At 41.1% G+C, this 20,700-nt stretch overlaps 1 protein-coding gene across 6 annotated transcripts in view; it reads left to right on the top strand.

Annotated features, from left to right (window-relative positions):
* Window positions 1–20,700, top strand: part of LOC134357380 (hippocampus abundant transcript-like protein 1) — a 153,251-nt gene that overhangs the window by 35,424 nt on the left and 97,127 nt on the right. The window contains exon 2 of one of the 6 annotated variants that reach the window (XM_063068885.1): window positions 17,600–18,150. The exons of the other annotated variants lie outside the window; for them this stretch is intronic. The gene's annotated coding sequence lies outside the window, so the exon portion shown is untranslated. The remainder of the gene's footprint in view (window positions 1–17,599; window positions 18,151–20,700) is intronic. 6 annotated transcript variants of the gene reach the window in all.

The raw sequence follows: 20,700 nt of genomic DNA, 5'->3' as shown, positions 1-20,700 counted from the left end.
TAGTGCTTACCACCTTTTAGACTACAGCAACTGATATTTAGTGTTTGGGTTCTCTGTGGCATTAGGAAGGTCCCAAATGTTCCCTGTTGAAAACTGGGCTGATCACAGCTAGTACTCTCCAGTCCAAGAACAACAGTGATCACTTGGCTTAGTGAGGACTGTCTACAATACGTTGCAGGATACCGCTGACAGTATGCATCGTCACACTGGGAGCAGCACGAGTTGGCTCTGCGAAATAATAAAACCAAAAAAGGGCTTCCACTCAATGTAGAGCTAACATGGCAGTCATAATATCACAATGGAATATCACAGAATGAAGGCATTGTGAAAGCTTGGTCCTTGCACTAAGTGTGGAGCAGTTAGAAGGAGAAGGAAATTGAGGGATGGTGCTGGAGAAAATGGAAGATGAGCAATTCTCAGGCTGATAAACATCATCAACCTTGAGCATTAATTCTGTTTCCCACTTCAATAATAGTGCTTGATAAAACAAAATGGCGGCAGGCACGGTCGCAGTGGTCTCTCCAGCTCCAATCAACAATGAAATTTCTTGTACTGTTTGTCTTTTTTTATGATCAAAAAAACACTGGTGATCATAAAAATACACCAGAATCTGCAAGACTACCTCACTGGCGAGCGGGATAAAGGAAGTGCTGCGCAGTTACAGACAATCGCATACAGTGGGTTCACTCTGAGCTGCGGCCTGCTACGGCTACTCAGAAATGGCAGTCGGAAGCAGTGCATGAGAACACAGAAGTGCAGCATGCGTGCTGGCACTCAAGCAAGACTTAAAGCGGATCCCTGTAGGCCCACACTTTCAATGTTTTTACTCACTAACAAGTGATCGCTAGAAAATAAGGTGGATTACCTGCATCTGAACTAGCGCGAGATGAGGGACTGCTGCACACTTGTCCTGACAGAAATATGGTTCCAGGACAGTGCTCAGCCATCTACCTAAAAGGCCTAATCTCCTTTTGGGTGGACAGAAATGCTGAGATCTCCGGCAAGACCTGTGGAAGAGGTCTGTGGGCCTCTGTCAATAAAAACGGGTGTGTGAACACCTTGGTAGAAATGGTCCACTACTCACCACAGATAGAGATTTTTGGTGAAATGCAGGCCCCTCAGGAAGGTGGCTACCATCAATGCTCACGTCAACATTGATGAATATGCCGGATCGGTGACTACATTGGAAAATGCATTGAGGACGTTACCATGGTTAAACACAACACTACCAGGGCAAGCCAGAAACCATGCCAGATGGCAGAGGTTTGTATCTTCAGAGTGTGGGGTAAGATGACTCTAAGCTCAGCGAGAGCCATGCTCTCCTGTACATGAATGCAGAGTGTCAGAACTCACAGGAAATTCAGACAACTTTGTGACACCAGGAACATGCAATGCATGTGGCAAAGTAGACAAACCATAACAGATTATAAGCCCGCCCTGCCCATCAACAATAGTGACACCTCCGTTCCTGATAGCTCGAATGCCTTCTATGTACGATTTGATGCAATGAATGATGCGACATTGAGGAAAGCCTCCTCTTTTCCTGAGGAATGGGGAAGTTGTAGAGGAAGCAAAGGGGATCCTAGCCAGACTGTCACTACCTTGGACCATTTCCTCATGTGAAATTTCATTTGGAGTATTGTAAATGTTTTTAATAAATAAGATCACATATCCGTCCTCCTACCTGCATACCTGCACTTATAGACACCACTGTTCAGATTGTCAACAACATCTCCTCCACGATCTCCATCGGCACAAAACATTCAACTTCCCTTTCATAAACCCATATTCCAAGTAAACACGCTTTCACAATAGCAGTCCATAGCCTGTTCTAAAGGGTTCAGTCTTTTGGGTGGGGCTCTGTTTCTTTCAAGGTTGTGTTCTCATGTGCTAGGGAAGCCAGAACTAGGAAGATTATACAATTTAATACGTGACTAACAAGAGAAATCAAAGCCAGCATAAAAACCAAAGAGAGGGCATATAATAGTGCAAAAATTAGTGAGAAGTTAGAAGATCGGGAAGTTTTAAAAACCAACTGAAGCCATTAAGAAAGCAAAGATGGAATACGAAAATAAGCTCACCAATAATATTAAAGAGGATAGCAAAAGTTTCTTCAGATACATAAAATATAAAAGAGAGGCAAGACTGGATATCAGACTGCTGGAGAGGTAGTAATGGAGGACAAGGAAATGGTGGACGAACAGAATAGATATTTTGCATCAGTCTTCACTGTGGGAGACACTTGCAGTAAGGTGGAAATTCCAGGTGTTAGGGGTCATGAAGTATGTGAAGTTACCATTACTAGAGAGAATGTTCTTGGGAAACAAAGGTCTGAAAGTAGATATGTCACCTGGACCAGATAGTGTACACCCCAGGGTTCTGAAAGAGGTGGCTGAAGGGATTTAGGAGGCATTAGTAATGATCTTTCAACAATCACTAGATCCTGGAATGGAAGAAGGAAGACTGGAAAATAGCAAATGCTACTCCACTCTTCAAGAAGAGAGAGAGGCAGAAGAAAGGAAACTATAGGCCAGTTAGTCTGACCTCAGTGGTTGGGAAGATGTTGGAGTCGATTATTAAGGATGAAGTCTCAGGGTACTTAGAGGCACATGATAAAATAGGCCAAAATCAGCATGGTTTCCTTAAGCGAAAATCTTGCCTGACAAATCTGCTGGAATTCTTTGAAGAAATAACAAGCAGGATAGATAAAGGATAGACGGTTGATGTTGTGTACTTGGATTTTCAGAAGGCCTTTGACAAGGTGCCACACATGAGGCTGTTTAACAAGCTACGAGAGCATGTTATTACAGGAAAGGATTCTAACTTGGATAAAGCAGTGGCTGATTGGCCGGAGGCAAAGAGTGGGAATAAAGGGAGTCTTTTCTGGTTGGCTGCTGGTGACTAGTGGTGTTCCACAGGGGTCTGTGTTGGGACAGATTCTTTTTATGTTATATGTCAATGATTTGGATGATGGAATTGATAGCTTTGTTACTAAGTTTACAGACAATATAAAGATAGAATTCAGAAGAATGAGGGGTGACCTCAAAGAACCCTATTAAATGGTGAAAGTCCTTGATAGTGTGGAGGTGGAGAGGATGTTTGCTATGGTGGAAGAGTCTAAGACAAGACGGCAGAGCCTCAGATTAGAGGGGCATCCTTTTAGAACATAGAAGAGGAGGAACTTCTTCAGCCAGAGAGTGGTGAATCTGTGGAAGTCTTTGCCACAGTCATCTGTGGATGCCAAGTCTTTCTATATATTTAAGGAAGAGGTTGATAGATTCTTCACTGGTCAGAGCATGACAGGATGTGGGAAACACAAAATAATCTGCAGATGCTGGGATCAAAGCAACACTCACAACACGCTGGAGGAACTCAGCAGGTCGGGCAGCATCCGTGGAAACGATGAGTCGACGTTTCCACGGATGCTGCCCAACCTGCTGAGTTCCTCCAGCGTGTTGTCAGGATATGGGAAGGCGGCAGGAGATTGGGGCTGAGAGGAAAATTGGATCAGCCATGATGAAATGGCAGAGTAGACTTGATGGACTAAATGGCCTAATTCTTCTCCTGTATCTTATAGTTTTTTGGTCATCAGTGAACTTGAATATGGTGTTGGAGCTGTGCTTAGCCACAGTCATAGGTGTAAAGTGGATAGAGCAATGAGCTAAGCACACAGCCCTGTGGTGCACCTAAGAACACAACCTTGGAGATCCTTCTTGTGTCTGTGCACAACTACATTTCAATTAAATGAAAGTACATATGCAAGAGATGGCTTTAACCGGTGTCCCGTTGCAGTGAGAGAGGGAGAGAGAACAATGTGCATGTGTAGACAACAGATCAATACATAGTGCTAAGTGGGGGGGGGGATCATCACTCTAAAAGGGGTCATCCTCCTTTAGATTAATGCAATATGTTTCTTTCAAGATAGCACCCCTGGACCTGTGGAGTGGCATCATGTTTGGCAGGTGTTTTGTCAACAATAATATTCTCATCACGCCTCTGGGCCTGTGGAGTAGCATCAGGTTTGGTAGGTGCCTTGTCTGAGGCAATGTTCTTAGTTTCTGGTGTCATGTTGCTGTCTGTGATATCATCACTGAGGGGTAAGTCCAGTGACTGTAATGTGTCCATCTTGTTGGATACAGTCGAGTCGGGTGCGTTCTTCGGTTGAGCATCCAGTATCTGGTCTACGTGACATCTCCATGTCTGATCTCCAACATTCATTGTCTACATCAGTGGTCCAGTTCTTGTAGCTATCCTACCGCGTGTCCACTTGTATTCTCAGCAATCATGCACTAGGACTTCCTGTCCAATCTCTAAGCTCCTTGTTGCTTCACTTGGCAACTGGCTGAACTGTTTATTCTTCACTTCCTTCTGTAGATCTGGTTTCAGGACGTCTATGTGAGATCTCGTGTACCTGTTCATGAATAGCATTGCAGGTGTTTGATTTGTCATTGTATGAACAGAGTTCTGATGCACAAAAAGGATGTTGTTCACCTTGTACTGCAGAGAAATGTCCTCCTTGTCCATCACTTTAATAGACTTCTTGAAGGTTTGGATAAACCTTTCAGCTAACCCATTTATTGCTGGGTAGTGAGGACCTGGCTTGAAAAGTCTGATGCCATTTTTCTTCACGATCAGTCAGAATTCTTCTGACATGTATTGAGGTCAGTTGTCACTCGCAATCTGTTCTGATAAACCATTTCTGGCAAAAATAGTCCTCAGAGTGGAGACGGTCTTTAGCTGACTTCATTGGAATGACCTCTGGCCACTTCAAATGAGCATCCACAGCAATCAAAAACATGAAGTCCATGAATGGCCCAGCAGAGGCAATGTGTACTCTTTGCTATGGTGATGATGGCCACTCCCACAGGGGTAACGGTGCCTGTGGGGGTGCATTTGGAACCTTATAACATCACAAACAGCTTTTGGCCAAGACCTCAATCTGTTTATCTATTCCCTTCTTAAATGCCTTCTGAGTAGCTATGACACCCTCTGGTTAGTGCTACCATTTGGGCTGCAGTTGCCTGTTGATGCCATGCTGAGAGCTTCGATTGAGTGCCAGTCTAGTTGTATTTCCTCCACTTATCAATACATAAAGCTTTAACTGTTGTGTTCGGCCTTCATCCGTCATATTTACTTTCAGTTTGCCTTTGGGAGACATCTTTTCGGCTGTGTAAGTCTTTTGCAACACTGAGGTCTTCTTTAATGGTATCTTAGAAAACAATTTGTTGTACTCAGCCTCTGGAATTGTAGATAAAGATGACACTGTATCCAGTTCCATTTTCAGTTTTACACCAGATACATTTATTGTGATCCATATTATATTGTATCTGCTTCAGTAATACTATGCAGTTCCAGGCATGACAGACTCTATGTTGTATGATTCTGCTTTGCATTCAGCAACTCTATGCATATCAGAATCAGGTTTATTATCACCGGCATGTGACGTGAAATTTGTTAATTTAGCAGCAGCAGTTCAATACAATACAATATAAAATATAGAACAGAAAAAAATAATAAATAAAATAAAAATAATAAGTAAGTCAATTACAGTATATGTATATTGAATAGATTAAAAAACATGCAAAAATCAGAAATGCTGTATATTTAAAACAAAATGTGAGGTAGTGTCCAAGGGTTCAATGTCCATTTAGGAATCGGATGGCAGAGGGGAAGAAGCTGTTCCTTAATTGCTGAGTGTGTGCCTTCAGGCTTCTGTACCTCCTACCTGATGGTAACAGTTAGAAAAGGGCATGCCCTGGATGCTGGAGGTCCTTAATGATGGACGCTGCCTTTCTGAGATACCGCTCCCTGAAGCTGTCCTGGGTACTTTGTAAGCTAGTACCCAAGATGGAGCTGACTAGATTTACAACCCTCTGCAGCTTCTTTTGGTCCTGTGCAGTAGCCCCTCCATCCCAGACAGTGATGCAGCCTGTCAGAATGCTCTCATTTGCTTAGTTTTGTGTTTGAGACTTTTTACTTGGTTGTGCTTTTTGTCTGCCTTGTACATTCTCTCTATGTGACCTTGTCTGTAACTCTTTCTGCAGACTTCTTCTTTGAACCAACAGTTATTTGTATCATGGGTGGATTTGCCACATCAGTAACATTTTTGGCATTTTGCACCATTCAGGAACATTTTGTGCATTTCACATTCTAACCACCTTCTCTGTGGTTCTGCTGCATCCTTTGCTGCAGTCTCTAATGATATTGCAATGGTCAATGCACGTTCTAAGCTTAGGTCACTTTTGGATAATAGCCTCTTTTGATTGCTTTGACTATGCATGCCACATACAAGCCTGTCCTTTAATGCATTGGAAAGTCCATCTCTGAAGTCACAGCTTGGGAAAGTTTGCACAGTTCTGCAATGTATTCAGAAATGCTTTCATCCATTGACTGATTCCTTTTGTAAAATCTAAATCTCTCAGCTGTTACCAGTGGCTTAGGGCTCAAGTGATTTTGTAAAATTGTAACAATTTTGTCAAGCGTCTTGCTGCTGGCTTTTCAGGAGTTACTAAGTTGTGTAAGAGACTATGTTCTTGGGTCCATTGAGCTAAGAAGTGTAGGGGCTTTCTTTTGATCCTCCACTTTGTTCATGTTACAATACAGTTCTTCCACCCTCTCAATATAAGACTCCCAGCCTTCATTAGCATTACCAAATGCTGAAGTCATCACCACGTTATTTTCACTTTAAATTCAGCACATCTTTCATAGTAACTCACACATCCTTCAGCTTTCTCATGCTGTTTAACTGTTGCTATTTTGTCTCTTAACCGTCGGTGCTATTCGTGATATTCTCTGACATTCAGGTTCAGACTTGTCACCAATTTCATATCAATTAAATAAAAGCACACACATGTGAGATGGCTTTAACTGATGTGTTCACATTGCAATGACAAAGAGAACTATGTGCATGTGTAGACAACAGCACATGTGCATACAACAGATCAATACGTGGTGCTGGGGGTGGGGGAGGGTCATTGCTCTAAAAGAAATAGATTCATGCATAACAGTCCTGCCCTTTAACTGAGCACCTAACTCTCTGAACTCCCTATGCAGAACCTCGCCACTTGTCCTACCTGTGTCATTGGTACCTAGATGGACTTTGACTTCTGGCTGTTCACCCTCCAACTTAAGACTGTAGAGGTCTCAATCCAAGATATCCCGGACCCTAGCATCCAAGAGGCAACATACCAATGCTGAATCTTGTTCTCACCCACAGAGCCTCCTGTCCATTCCCCTAACGAATCCCCTATCACCACAGCATACCTCTTCTGCCTCTTTCCCTTCTGAGTCACAGAGGCAGACTCAGTGCCAGAGACCTGACCACTGGGACTTTCCTCTGTTAGATCATTTGTCCCCTCCCCAACTGATAGTAGCCAAATTGATATACATTTTTGTTGAGGGGGATGGTCACAAGGGTACTCTGCACTGGCTCCTTAATCCCTTTCCCCCTCCTGACTGTTACCCAATTTCCTGTATCCTGCACCAACTACCTCCCAAATGATCTGGAGTGCATCCAGTTCGAGCTCCAACTCCTTAATGCAGATTGTTAGAAGCTGCAGCTGGATATACTTCTCACAGTCAAGGACACTGGATGTCTCCCTGTCTTCTCACATCTTGTAGAGGAGTTTTCAACTATCCTGCCTGGATTCTCTACTATCCTAGCTGAGCAGATATAAAGAAGGGAAGGGGGGAAAAAAAACAACCTAGGGCTTTTCTTGTCTTTTGATTTCTCTGATTGAAGCTCCGAGGAGCTAAAGTCTCAAGATGACCACCCTGGCTCTGTCTACTCTGACGACAGTTGCTACTCTTACTAATCAATCCCAAACGTCGATTGGTTGCTGGTCAAAGATCTTTTTTTGCAAATTGCCGTGAAATCCTGTCTTTAAAATCTTGATCGCTGTTCTGTTTAAAAGGTAGCTCTCTAATGCACTCCTTGCCCTGAATTGTCCAACTCCACTGTTGCACACCACCGTTCGGGGTCAAGTCAAAGGAGAGAGATTGAAAATTTGACTAAGTCATGTCATAACAACCTCTCACTCAATGTTCAAGGAACTGATTGTAGACTTCAGAAAAGGGAAACCAGAGGTCCATGAGCCAACCCATATCGGAGGATCAGGGGTAGAAAGGATTAGCAAATTTAAATTCCTGGGTGTTACTATTTCAGAGGACCTGTCATTTGCTGTTTGTCAGTCTTTGTGTCTAGTTTTTTTTAATTCTATTGTATTTCTTGTTTTGAATCTCAAAGTAATATATGACAACATTCGCACACATACTTTAATAATGAAGTAACTTTAACTTTGAGCTCCATGCTACTCAACTCTCATCTTAAAGGTCAACAGAATTTTGAAAATAAATCCAGATGAGCAAGCTGACAAACCTGAAATTCAACAATTTATAATTTCACTTCCAGCTGGTAAACATTAAAGTATCAATGGGCTGTTACATACATCAATATCCAACCTTCTTTATTCTAAGTTGATTATTGTCAAATGAAACCAACCCATCTCGCTTCAGTAAAGAACACACTTTACAAATTGAAAAGAGAATTTATTTCCATTGCCACCTGCAACTGTAAAATTTCTTCTTATTTTCTAATGCACTTAACTTTCCAGCTAGTCATATTTGGAATCCAGCAAAGATAATTAGTATAAATAAGTATCCAATTCAGTTTCTGCAGACATCCCACCTCTCCCGGAGGTTCTGGGAGTCTCCCACATATCGATAGTGGCTGCCTGACGCCCAGAAATTATATACAATATCCCGGAAATAGATTTTTTTGAGAGGGAGAGGGACAGCAAGCATCCTGATTGGTCTCTTTTCGTGCTAAGAGTGGTCCCCAACCACTGGGCCGTGAGGAAAAAACATGATTTGGCAATATGAAATGATATGAGTCAGCTGCACCTTTCCTTATTTCCTGTCACGCACTGTTGAATTTTAACGCACGCGAGGTCATCAGTGACCCAAGACGTGCAAAGGAATGGGTCCGTGACCCATTTGTGAATATCCCCGGTGAATCATCCATGTCAGAGCGGGAAAAAGATCAACTCCTTGAGCTTGCAAATGACGACGGGCTGAAAAGTATGTTTGACATAACATCTCTACCGGCATTCTGGATCAAAGTCAAGGCTGAGATAGCCACGAAAGCACTGAAAACGTTGCTTCCATTTCCGTCGTCTCTGATCTGGGCTGACATTTACGTGCCAGGCGGCACCTAATCAATTAGCTTGTTTATTTCGGCTTTTTCTTAAAGATGTGCTGGGTGCGTTCTGGCTACCGCTGTACCTTTGCATTCTTCACGGCCCAGAGGTTTGGGACCACTGTTACAATTGGCTTATCACTACATGCACGCGAGGAAAATATGCGCTGTGTGTTTAATATTAAATTCGTTAGATAAACCCCTTTAGAAACAAAATTGAGTGTATTAACCACTTACAAGTGACTTATACCTATCACCTATATTCCGGTCGCATTTAACACCCCCCCCCCCACCCCAGATCGGACGGTCCGCAAGAATATTGTCAATATTAAATCGGTCCGCGGTGCAAAAAAGTTTGGGGACCCCTGATTTAAACTAGCTAGCTAGCTGCCAAGGAGCTACGCTATTGCTGTCCTACGTGTTGAGGCCAAACTCCCTGTAGACTTGCTTAAAGTTGTAATAGAATAAACATGATAATATAATATAAGTACATATTTTAATGTCACATTTGCTGCATATACCCAACTTGGTTTACAGATTAGACAAAATCACTAAACAAAGTATTACATACACCCTTGGAGGTCGACAGTGGGGGGGGGGAGGTGACATGGGGTTGCGGGGGGCAGGGGTGCTACCTCCCTGAAATGAGTTTTTGCAGGGTGGGATGTCTGGTTTCTGGCACATTCAGTTACACACTCCAAAGTTCCAACGTCCTTTCTTATCACATGGAATGCCTTTCTCTGAATGATTGTATTCATTTGCTTCTTAGTATTACTGCCCAGGCAGATACTGTTATAAAGGAAAAACATATCGGTAATATTGTAATACTGTAATTCTTTGACATGGAAAGTTACTCATTATGGCTATCACAATTGTAAAACCACCTGGTTGCATTGTTACTAAAATTGACTCAATTGAAACTGCTTTTGTCCCCCCCCCCCAAAAAAAAGCAGTAAGTGGGAGAAACTGAAAGGTTTCATCCCTATTCATGTGGTATAATGACAGAGGTTCAATAATTAGCCTTTCTATTTGAATTCCAAAAGCTGTTGAAGGTTCGTTATGCTTGAAACATTTCTGCATGTTGAAAGACAGGACTGTGCTCGGTTACAATGGATATCCAAATGATACACTGAATAGGTGCCAGCAACAGAGGGATAGGAAGGTTTATATATAAGTGTTATGTATTCATGTATATTTTGACCCTTATGGGTTTCCATCAAGCTTTCCTGTGTGTTTCATACTGAATGTAATGTGAGAGGGAATTCTGGGTAGATGACTTACAATCAAAATAAACAGCTGTCCTTTTGTTCCTCACCTCTCCATCTCTCATGTGTGTTATTCACGGCCACATGGCTTCCCAGTACTGTATCATTAAATGAAAGGAACAAGAAATAAAACTGGATATATACAACACACACAAAATGCTGGTGGAACGCAGCAGGCCAAACAGCATCCATAGGAAGAAGTACAGTTGACGTTTCGGGCCGACACCCTTTGTCAGGACTAACTGAAAGAAGAGATAGTAAGAGATTTGAAAGGGGCAGGGGGAGAGCCGAAATGATAGAAGACAGGAGGGGGAGGGATGTAGCTAAGAGCTGGAAAGTTGATTGGCAAAAGGGATACAAGGCTGGAGAAGGGAGAGGATCATGGGACGGGAGGCCTAGGGAGAAAGAAAGGGGGAAGGGAGTGCCTGAGGAAGATGGAGAACAGGCAAGGAGTTATTGTGAGAGGGACAGAGAGAGAGAAAAAAAGGAAAAATAAATAAGGGATGGGGTAAGAACAGGAGGAGGGGCATTAACAGAAGTTAGAAGAGTCAATGTTCGTGCCATCAGGTTGGAGGCTACCCAGATGGAATATAAGGTGTTGTTCCTCCAACCTGAGTGTGGCTTCATCTTTACAGTAGAGGAGGCCATGGATAGACATGTCAGAATGGGAATGGGGCGTGAAATTAAAATGTGTGGCCACTGGGAGATCCTGCTTACTCTGGCGGACAGAGCGTAGGTGTTCAGCGAAACGGTCTCCCAGTCTGCGTCGGGTCTCACCAATATATCGAAAGCTGTACCGGGAATATATTCCTGATCTCTACCAGTAATAACAACAGAAGGAATAGAGTGCTAGTAAAGGAAGTCAGATTAGTAGATGCCCTATCTAGAATGGGAAGCCCAGCTGAATTTACCAAGTCACTTATGTTCTGATTGTAATTAATTTTCCATGCCAGAGAAATGGTTTGGTAGTGAGTAAGATGTGCCATTCCATGTTTTTAAAAAAAGGACCCCTGGAATAAAAGAAGTATGGCCTGAGCAGATAAACATAATGAGAAAGGGAACAAGGTGTGTTCTTAAAACAAAATATGGTGCAGCATATTTAGGAATTTTGCTTTGACTCAAAAATCTGTCTCTCCTGAATTATCACACTTGTGCAAAAATAGTGAGCATTGTATGTTATGTATTAAATTTTGTAAAAATATTTTAAATGAAAATCTAGACAATTCCAAGTGACACTTTAACTCTTTGTAGGTTTGTTAAATGTTTGCTAATAATGGCTGGATTCTTACACTGTAAGTTTGTTTAATATTTGCTAATAGTGGTTGGATTCTTTCTCGCCTCAGGCACAGTGTGATGAGAGTAAAAGACCAAATAGTTTGTCTCTGTGTATCTCACTATGCTTGTGGATTGAGCCCCTATCTGTCGAGGCACCTTTCTCTCGGTTCTTGGGGCTTCACCTAGACTGAGGAATCTCGATCGATCGGTGCCTAGAACGGGCCCAGGGTGATTTCACAAGTTGGAATTCAGAGTTCCGCCAACAACAGTGAAAATCGATTGGAGACTAAGAACCATGAGCTCTGAAACCTTTGTAACTTTTCTCCTTTGGAGAAAACATTGCAACTTTTCAAAAAAAAAGAGCCACTGCCAACTACACATGGCAACTTGGGAAAGAATCTCTGGATAACAAGTGCATTCATAATTAGGCCATAAGACGTAGGAGCAGAATTAGGCCATTTGGCTGCCGAGTGTGTTCTGCCATTCGATAGTGGCTGATTTATTTTCCCTCCCAACGCTATTCTCCGCCTTCTCCCTGTAACTGTTGACACCTTACCTAGTTATCAAAGTGATGGTAACAATGAACTTTTATGTGCTTGGCTTTTTGCAGGCTGGAGTTTTCATGTAGTTTAGTAATTTTATGTCCTGTTGTAAAACTGAGGTCACTGGGCTTCTATGTTCAAGGGAAGCTGCTTGCATTTCACACTTCCTTACCAGGGATCAGAAGACTTTGTGGGGATAATGGATTGCCTGATGGTGCAGTGTATCGCTGACTGCATGCTTGCTACCTTGACGGAAACACATATCAACTTTGTCCTTCTAGTGAACAGAAAGTGAGTGCATTGCCTCAATGTTTCTTTGGTATAGGACCACAAAAATTGAATCATGTCGGTCAATGCTTGGTTATTCATTCAGGATATTGCCTTCATTCTCTGGTAGGCCTCTTTGCTGCATTTGAACCAAAGGTTGGCTGTTAAGCCACATAACTTATCTTCTGACAACTGAGTGTTAACTCCAATGAGCTACCAAGTCACTGTCTGCAGCATACACACAAATGAAACGTGGTAGAGTGGACTACCGATTGCTGAAAGAACACTTCTATTACCTGGGTCTCTCTGGAGGAAAAATCAACTTGTGATAAAATGGAAGCCAGGGTCTTGCCACACATCATGAGGGGAATTCCATCACCAGCCATATGATCTACATCTGAGCAGCAGGTGTATGAAGTGGTTGAGGAGAAAAAACACACTGACCCTTCTTCTGGGTTGTCTAAAGTATTCCTCTGATGTTGATACTCATAACCTCAAACACCAACATGTAACACTCTGTTAATGACCAAACTTTGACTCCTTCTCCACTTCACAGAAGTAAGTTCCAAAATGATGAACGTTCCAAAATAAATTAATAAGATCATGCCCATATCAAAATGGTACTCAATCACCTTTAATGCATTTCCTTGTGTGCCTCTTACTTTTCTCATGATCTATACAGCCTTCACTTTATGAGCACATACTGGTCAGAGAAGATGATGCTGGGTCACTGAAGGAGACATAAGATATAATTTCAGGATGATCCTAAGAGGCTCTAGGCATAGAAGGCCCATCTGTACCTGCACCACACCAATGAGGACAATAACAATCCTGGGTGACTGGCAAAGTGTTAGGGTTGGAAGGAAAAAATGCAACTTCCTAAGAGAGGACTGTGGATGCTGGAAGCTGGAGCAACACACAAAATGGTGGAAGAACTAAGCAGGTCAGGCAGCATCTACGGAGGGAAATGGAGATGCTGTCTGACCAGCTGAATTCCTTTTTTTAAAAACACAAAAGATTCTGCAGATTCTGGAAATCCAACGCAACACACAAAATGCTGGAGGAACTCAACAGGTCAAGTAGCATCTGTGGAAATAAATAAACTGTTGACATTTCAGGTTGAGAACTTCCATCAGAAAATTCCATTTTTTTGTGTTACTGCAGATTTATGCTCCATACTGCATGTATCTTACCCAGGGCAGTGTCACTGCTACCATTCTGAAAGAGAACAAATTTATGTTAAATCTATCAACCTCTCTGCACAATGTAATCTACAACTATTATGATTATAGTCTATTTTCTTCCCTTACAGTGGAGGGAGAGGTGCTTGTCAGTGAAGATCTGCAATCCTTTCAGCTAATACAATTGTTATTTTTGTACAGATTTGCATGTGAGACTTAAACAGTATTAACTGTGTCAGGGCATGGTGTAATTGTTCAGTATGACCCCTGATTTAGTTAGATTTTTTGCTGGGTAAACATTGGGAATTTAAACAAGCAAGAGTACCAGAGGTTACAACAGGAAGTATATATTCACAGTAAAAAGTTTAACAGAGTAAAGTTGATCATAACAGTGTTACTTGAATGTGATATTTTGAGTGGCTCCATCAAATTTAAAAGCAGATAACCAAGAACTTTATGAAAGAAGTACATTGTGAACTGTGTCTAAGAAGTAAAAGAAGATTACGAGGAGAATCTAAAACGTGGATTCTCGTCAATTGAAGGCATTGCTACCAAAAAAAATATTTAAAGTTAGGAATGAACAGGAATCCAGAAAATGAGCAACACTGATATTTCTGAAGCCTTTCAAGCTAGTGAGGTTAGGAACAGACAATGTCATGAAGGGATTGAAAATGATCACTTTAAAATCCGGGCATTGCTTAACTCAGAAGGCCAGTTAAGTACAGGAGTGAGAGATGTGTAACTTCTCATTCAGACACAGCAACAAGCTGATCACAGATTTGTAGAGGGTTGAACCTGGAAAGCAAAACAGGAGAACAATAAAGTCTAAAGTAAGGAATGACAGTTTCACCAGCAGACAATACTGAAGACACGGTAAAAATGGAACTAATAATGTGGTTTTGTATTGTGAACTTGGATTCAGTGTCTGGCAGAACTAGGAATTAGGATGGAGTTAATGACAGGGGGAAGAATTGCAGCAGGATGAGATGTTCTTTCCGACATTCAGTTAGGGGAAATTTTTATTTATCCGGTACGTAACATTGGACAAGTGCTGTGAGAATTTAGATAAGAGAGGGGTGGAAGAGATGGTGTTGAGTTAAAGATAGATATCTTCAGAGTAAGTATAGAAGCTGATACAGAATCTTTTTGAGTGGTGTTGCCAAGGATCCATTTGTAGATGAGAAACGGATAAGATCAAGGATTGAACTGGGGGCCAGTGGTTAGTTCAATATCACACATTAGTAAATATGATATATTTACTAGCTTTGATAATTATAATCATTAGTGCCAGCCACTGACATCAGAGTCCAGTGTTTGAAAATTTTGAATCTTCTTCACATTAGGTCATTTTCCTCCTTTAAAATAACTTTAATACAATGGTTTGCATTGAAGGGTTGGAACAATGAATGATAATTTTAGAAAATTATTTGTATTTATTTTCCTTGTTTTCTCTCTGGCTTCACATCCTGCTGGAGATAAGAGACAAATTACCAGCTGTCAGGCAAATCACTACCATTGTTGCTCAGTTGGCTGTGGGGAAGACAACAGTACTGAAAATTCAAAGTAATTTTATTATCTATATATATATATATATCACCATATCCCACCCTGAGATTCATTTTCTTGAGGATCGATGAAATGCTACACCCAAACAAAGATAGACAAACAGCCACTGTGCAAATACAATAAAAGTAAAAATAAATAAGTAATACATAATATTGAGACCATGAGTTAAAAAGTTCTTGAAAGTGAGTCCATAGATTGTAGAATCAGTTCAGTGTTGAAGTGAGTGAAGTTACCCACACTGGTTCAGGAGCCTAATGGTTGAAGGGTAATAACCGTCCCTGAACCTGGTGGTGTGGGACCTAAGGTACCTGTACCTCCTTCCTGATAGTAGCAGCAAGAAGAGAGCATGGCCTGGATGGTGGGGGTCCTTGATGATGGATGCTGCTTTCTAGTGTCAGCACCCTTGTAGTTGTGTGGAATGGTAAGGAGGGCTTTTCCTGTGATGGGCAGGGCAGTATCAACCACTTTTTTTAAAGCTTTTCCTTTCATGGACATTGGTGTTTCTATATCAGGCCATGAGGCAATAGTCAGGATACTCCCCTCTGTGTATCTTTAGAAGTTTGTCAATGTTTTAGATTACATGCTTCCTGAATTGCGCAAACTTCTAAGAAAGTAGAGACACTGCCATGCCTTCTTTAATGACACTTACATGCTGGTCCCAGGACAGACACAATGAAATGATAACGCCAAGGAATTTAAATTTACTGACCCTTTTCAACTCCGATCCCCTCACGAGGACTGGATCATGAACATCCAGTTTTGCATCCGCTTCAAGGTACTGTAGCTGCATTCCTGAGGGTCAAGTTCACTGAGCCCTTCAGGAGATTGTAGAATGACTAGTTCATTTAGACAGATCAAAAGTGCATTACTTAAAGCAAAACTACAGGCTGCAATAGATAGTTCAAAACTATATCTACATCTCACAAAGCTTACAACTGCTAGGAATCACTAGGAGTACATTCATTATTTTAATTTGATAACTGGTTGTAAGAACACTCCTCTGACTACATATCTATAAGCATGTAGAAGTCAGTAAAGCATTTGGGCTCTTCAGTCTACAAATATAAAATGTTCTAGAGTTGAATTCAATTATTCCAGGAATGACACACCTCAGTAGTCCCTTTATTAGGTACCTCCTGCACCTAATACAGAGGCCACTAAGTGTATGTTTGTGGTCTTCTGCTGCTGTAGCCCATCCACTTCCAGCTTCAATGTGTTGAACATTCAGAGACGCTCTTCTGCACACTACTGTTGTAACGCATAGTTAGTTGAGTCACTGTCATCTTCCTGTCAACTTGAACCAGTTAGATGGAGAGACAGATAGATACTTTATTGATCCCACCCAAAAGAAATTATAGTATCACAGTGGCATTTTAAGTGCACAGATATACAAATATTAGAAGAGAAGAAAGAATAAAAACTAAGATACCTCAAGCAGTCTATCAGGAGGAGGTCTCACTTCCCCAGCTATAGATTGACTCATTATGGAGCCTAATGGCGGAGGGTAAGAATGATCTCATATAGCGCTCTTTGGAACAGCGCAGTTTGGCCATTCTCCTCTACTTCCGTCACTAACAAGGCATTTTCACCCACAGAACTGACACTCACTGAATTTTTTTGTTTGTTTTTTGTACCATTCTCTGTAACCTGTCGAGACCATAGGGCATGAAAACCTCAAGAGATCAGTAGTTTCCAAGATATTCAGTCCACCACATCTGGCACCAACATTCATTCCACAGTCAAGGTCATTTAGGTTGCATGTCTTCCCCATTCTGATGTTTGATCTGAAAAACAAATGAACCTCTTAACCATGCCTGCATGTTTTTATGCATTGAGTTGCTGCTACGATTGGCCGATTAGATATTTGCATTAACAAGCAGGTGTACCTAATAAAGTGGCCACTGACTGCATCTGCATAAGTAGCCTGCTTTATAAATTATGAATCTGATCTTATTGTTTTCAACATTCTGCATCACTCTGTTTAACCTATAGCACTTTTTGTTAAATGTAACGTTAACTGAAACATCTCAAACATTTAACTCTGAGCAATCTGTTCTTTGATTATTGTTTATTACATTCTATATTTGCTTCAGTTTTCCTCAACTCATTTCCACAGCGGCTGATCTGAGCTGCACTCCTGACATTAAACAGGGGAAGATGTACAGTGTCCTGTTACTAATTATCTTTTTTTTTGCTTTAAAAGAGGAACAAAGGTGATAAAGGGGGGTCTTATGGCAATACAGAAAAAAGATCAAATGTTTTGTGATTACTAGGCAAGGGAGTGATATCTAGCTGCTTTGATTTCAGCTCAATGTTTGACGCATTTGTCATCAAGAACCAACTAAGATGGAGTGGTCATGTTGTTCGGATGAAAGACGAACGTCTGCCGAAACAAATCTTCTACTGCCAGCTTGAAGAAGGCAAACATAAAAGAGGTGGACAACAGAAGAGATTCAAAGACGTCTTAAAAGCCAACATGAAGAAATGCAATATCGACATCAACAATTGGGAAACCAATGCCAAGGACAGGAAACTCTGGCAAGCCGTCATCCGAGAAGGAACAGCAACTTTTGAAGCCAACAGATGTGCAGAATTAGAAGAAAAGAGAAGAAAATGGAAAGAGAGGCAGCAACAACCAAAGCCCGATCTGCCATCTGGAACTACCTGTCCTGAATGCGGAAGAACTTTCAAAGCCAAGATTGGATTCATAAGCCACTTGAGATCCCATAAATAGATCAACAGAACGAAGACCATCATCCTTGACCTCGAGTGATAGCCACAACGATTAATAGGGATATACTGCAGATCGCCAAATTGCTGGAAGGAAATAGAAGACAACATGTGCAGTCACATAAAAGGTTAGTGGGAATAATAGAATAGAAATACTGGTATCTTTATCCATGTAACAACTGAGACAAAAGGATGAAATGTTCAAAATTATATGGGGCTCTGTTTTCAAGCAATAGACCTGCAACAGAAAATGTGTTGCTAAATCTGGTTTTAAAATAGTGAAATTGATTTGGTGAATCATTGAGCTAAATAAGTGTAAAAACCTCAGCAGTAGGTTCAAAGAATGCTAAAATAATATTTAATTGTATCATGATGGATCAAATGAAAATATTGTCTGACTTGCTTGAAAGTTAACAAACATTTATCAAGGAATGTGCATGACTGCTGCATGTAATTGATGATTTGATTAGTTCGACTTGAAACAGATTATTCAGAAAATAAAGTGTTTTTAAATCAGTGTTGAACAACCACCTGTGAGCAACTCTGCTTTTAATAATTGCAAGTAACAAAACTATATAATAATTTTTACTTTCACAGGCAACATTAAGTAAGTTTTCTTAGAAAAATTCAGATGCATAATGTTTTTTAGGTTGTTTGCACCAGTGAAAGCCATAGATCATGGGAACATTTCAGTTATGGGAATATTTCAGTGATGGGGCAAGTGAAGTTATCCCCTCTTGTTTAAGAGCCTGATGGTTGAGGGGTAATAACTGTTCCTGAACTTGGTGGTGTGAATCCTGAGGCTCCTGTACCTTCTTTCTGATGGGAGTCTTTGATGTTGGATGTTGCTTTCCTGCAATAACACTCCACGTAAATGTGCTCACTGGTGGAGAGTGCTTTATCTGTGATGGACTGGGCCATACACACTAATTTTTGTAGGATTTTTTTCAAGGGTTTTGGTGTTTCCATAATGTAGTCAGTAGTGCAGTGGGATAAAGAATAGGTCTAGACCAAGGCTACGTCCACACTGCGCCGGATAATTTTGAAAACAAAGCTTTTTCTCTTTGTTTTGACCCTCCGTCCACACTGAAACGGCGTTTTCATCCCCTAAAAACGGAGATTTTCGAAAACACTGTCCAGAGTGTGTAAATTTCAAAACGATTGTTTTGCGTTGCAGTGTGGACGGGGTAAATGGAGAGATTTTAAAACGTTATCATGACAACACCACAACAACAATGGTTTTTCTGCTTCTGCTTGGTACTGCGCAAGCACTGTCGGACGGCTGTTATAACGCGCAGTCGGTGTGAATGGCATGAGATTTAAATTGTAAAGTGAGCTTTTTTGACTAGATCCCCTAAATTGATTTGATTGAGTCTATCTTTAAAAATATTAATGTCAGAAATAGTGCGCAGGTCTGGTGGCAGAAGATTCCACTCACTTGTTGATCTTGGGTAGAGGACGGCTTCATGTGTGTGCTGTTTACTTTATTGTCTACGTTAATAGCTTGTTTGGAATTAAACATCTCTCTCCACGTTCTCCACTGCTTTGCTGACTTTGTAGTCGTTTGTAACTCACAGAAACAGCTTGACTTCATTGTCTGTCTAAATGAAGAAGTCTGGTCTGCTTTTTCCAGCGGAGGTTTTCTTTGTATTCCTCAAAGACATTTTTGAAAACTTTCTTTTGCTGTTGTTGTAGGTACTCTAGTTTTGGACCAATGGAAATAGCACAAAGCTGCTGCGGAAATGTAAATATTATACCATTTCCTCTTCGCCTGTTTTCTGTAGATGTGGCTGCACATGCCCAGTAGGAGGAAATTCACCCAAATATCCGTTTTGATGTGGACAGAGATATTTTGAAAAATGCCTAGTGTGGACACCTGTCGTTTTTACTTGAAACCGGCGTTTTCAAAATTATCCGGTCTAGTGGGGACGTAGCCTAAAATATCTCCAAAAGCATCTAGAGCATCAGTCCCAGAGTAGAAGAATTGTTAATTGTTATAGAAATAAGGGATTATCTAACACCTGGTTGACACTAAGTAATACTAAAGCATTGAAGAGGAATGGAGTTTCTGGGTTTTTTTTACCCAACTTCATTTTTTACTGTGATATCCAGCCATGCATACAAAGTAATTTATAATGTCCCTTCCTGGTACTTTACTTTCGCTCTGTGGTTTCTGTGTTAAAATGAGCTCAGGCTATTTTTATATTTCAGCATACTGTACGTGACTGACATTGCTACCAGTTTCTCTCCAACCTCCATCCACCCACATCTGTACAAAAAAACTTCCGAGCAGGAAATTAAGCACACAATCATTCTAGTCCAAACCAACACCATGTCTCAATGTTAACCACATGTTTCTTCATGGCTATGAATAATTTCATTTGTTACATTTTGTATTCATGCAAACCCATCTTTCATAGGTATGTACATCAGTCTTTTTTCTGGTGTTTACAGACTAATTTTCTTACAGTGCTAGTGTTACGTACCCCGTAACTGGGTTGCCAAACCGGCAGAAATGGATCACTCAGTTGGAGTCTGGATTACTAGAACTAAGAAAGTTTTATTAAAGAAACAAGCAACACAGTACTCTAATCAAACGGATAATAAATGCAACAGTTCAGCAATGATAAACACACATGTACACAGAATTAGGATAACAGGATCAATCAAGCTCTATC

Source organism: Mobula hypostoma, chromosome 16 (genome assembly GCF_963921235.1).
Source record: "Mobula hypostoma chromosome 16, sMobHyp1.1, whole genome shotgun sequence".
Taxonomy (NCBI): Eukaryota; Metazoa; Chordata; class Chondrichthyes; order Myliobatiformes; family Myliobatidae; genus Mobula; species Mobula hypostoma.
The sequence above is the reverse complement of the archived record's forward strand: the minus strand, read 5'-3'. Positions and strand labels throughout refer to the sequence as shown.